Source organism: Cyprinodon variegatus, unplaced genomic scaffold (assembly GCF_000732505.1).
Source record: "Cyprinodon variegatus isolate N-32 unplaced genomic scaffold, C_variegatus-1.0 Scaffold534, whole genome shotgun sequence".
Lineage (NCBI taxonomy): Eukaryota > Metazoa > Chordata > Actinopteri > Cyprinodontiformes > Cyprinodontidae > Cyprinodon > Cyprinodon variegatus.
Window position 1 is genome coordinate 1 of NW_015150987.1, and position 2,704 is coordinate 2,704.

Below are 2,704 nucleotides of genomic sequence, written 5' to 3' on the forward strand. Positions count from 1 at the left end.
CAGCCCAGGACAGAAGTGGCCTTCCTCACCAGCTTATTCAGTCTCTTTCTGTCCCGCTCTGAGCTGCCAGGGGCCCAGCAGACCACAGCGTAGAGGAGGGCTGAGGCCACCACAGAGTCATAGAAGGTTTTAAGGAGGGGCCTGCTGACTCCAAAGGCCCTCAGCCTCCTCAGGAGGTGGAGGTGGCTCTGGCCCTTTTTATACAGAGCGTCAGTGTTATGAGTCCAGTCCAGTTTATTGTTGACATGAACACCCAGGTTTTTGAAACTCTCCACAGTTTCTATGTCCTGTCCCTGGATATTCACGGGGGGGTGGGGTGGTGGACTTCTCCTGAAGTCGATCACCATCTCCTTGGTCTTACTGGTGTTCAGAGACAGATGGTTTCTCTTACACCAGTCCACAAACTCCATGATGACCGACCGGTATTCCAGCTCGTTCCCCTCAGTCACACAGCCCACAATGGCCGAATCATCGGAGAACTTCTGGAGGTGGCAGCTGTCCGTGTTGTAGGTGAAGTCCGAGGTGTAGAGAGTGAAAAGGAGACAGGGCGGTGCCCTGGGGAGCCCCGGTGCTGCAGATTGCCACCTCTGACTGGCCGCACGTACTGAGGACGGTCAGTGAGGTAGTTGATGGTCCAGTCAGCTAGATGCTTGTCCACCCCAGCGTCCTCCAGCTTTCCCCTCAGCAGCACTGGTCTGATGGTGTTGAAAGCGCTGGAGAAGTCAAAGAACATGACTCTCACAGCGCTCCCAGTGGTCTCCAGGTGGGTGAGCGCCCGCTGCAGCAGGTAGATGATGGCGTCATCTACTCCGATGTTGGGCCGGTCAGTGAACTGCAGCGGGTCCAGGGTGGGGCTCACCACGGTGCGGAGGTGGGCGAGGACGAGGCGCTCCATGGTCTTCATCAGGTGAGAGGTCAGGGTGACTGGTCTGAAGTGGGCCGGATCCCTGGCGTGTGGCGTTTTGGGAACCGGAACCACACAGGAGGTCTTCCACAGGGTGGGGGCCACCCCCAGGCTGAGGCTCAGGTTGTACATGTAGCTGAGGATCTGACAGCGCTCATCTGTACAGGTCCTCAGCAGCCTGGGGGGGAGGCCATCTGGTCCTGAGGCTTTCCTCTGTTTCAGCCTCATCAGCTGCCCTCTCACCTGCATTGGTGGTACTGTGAGGGGGGAGGAAGGCACGACTGGAGGTGTGGATGGGTCGGGGGTTGGTGGGATTGGCGGCGGGGGGGTATCTGGGGGGCTGGTGGTGGTTGGCGGTGTGTGGAGAGTTGAGGGCAGGGAGGGGACCAGTGTGAGGGGAATCAAACCGCGTGAAGAAGCTGTTAAACTCATCTGCAAACTGGTCCTCTGCCCAAAGCCAGAGATGTTCTTCAGACCTCTCCACACATCTCTGGCGCTGTTCTGCGCCAGCTGCTCCTCCATCTTCTTCCCATAATCCTTCTTTGCTGCCCTGATCCTCCACTGGAGCTCCCGCTGAGCTCTACGCTGCTCCTCTTTATTCCCTGAGTATAAAGCCTGTTTCTTCTGATTCAGGAGGACTTTCAGCTCAGGGGTCAGCCAGGGAGGGTTGTTTGGAAAACATCGTAGCCGTCGTGTAGGCACATTGCTCTCCACACAGAAGGTCATGTAGTCAGTGATGCATTCAGTCAGGCTGTTGATGTTCTCACCATGAGAACTTTGGAACATGCTCCAGTCTGTGGTGCTGAAACAATCCCTCAGCTCCTCAGTGGCGTCATCCGACCAAATTTTCACTGACTTCTTCTGTGCTATTGTCCTTCTTCCATTGTCCTTATGGGACCAAGACTTGGTTCGGGTAGTAGCTGGTCATTTAGTGACAGGCCGTTTAAGAAAAAGGAACAATTAAAGACTACTATGTCCTTTGTATTGTGGTGCACCATATGATGAGGTGGCTACCAGGACTCTAAAGACTTAGATGCCTCCTCATAGCCTGACTGTATGAGTTTCTCATTCTCCTTACAGTATGAGGCAGCTTGGATAGGGTTTTTGGCTAACCTACGCTCAGTGTTGCGCAGGTTGGGCATCACTGTATTTTGAGATGCAGTGAGTATAAGGACTGGTGTCCGGCATAACAGTGGAATAGCATATCTCTGAGCACCATCAACGTATACACGTTTAGAGGCTGTCATAGAACAGTGAGAGCTTTTTGGTACTGCTTAGAACGTATGGTTGTCTTCTTGCTGACATATGTGAGTGTGTCAGTCTGACAAAGACAATCCACATTATTGAGGAGCTCAGTATATGAGTGTTTAATGGTGAGGTGCAAATAGTGAGGCTGGTTAGTAGAAACTGGACAGGTGTCAGAAGGACCTTGAAGGGATCAGCCTAGCCTAGTGCAGATGGCCATAGGACTACCAGAAGGCCCGGCTTTGCCCAGCTATATTGGAGTGAAAAGCTCAGCAATATCTGAGCCAATGAGGAATAGCGGTGGGGCTCTATCAACGGACGTCAGAGGCAGCCCTCTGAGATGATCATAGAGCTTATGAAGGGCCGCTACTGGGTACGTGTGCTGAGATAAACTCTGTATGTCAGCAGTGAAGGCATGTTCAATCCAATACTTCTTGTTTGGCTTGAAGAGAGGAGAAATTTGAAAGCTGACTGAAGAACCATTTAGCTCTTTTACTTATTGTTGCACAGTTCTCAGGTGAAATGTTTCAGGCTTCTGAGCAAGTTGTAGCTTTT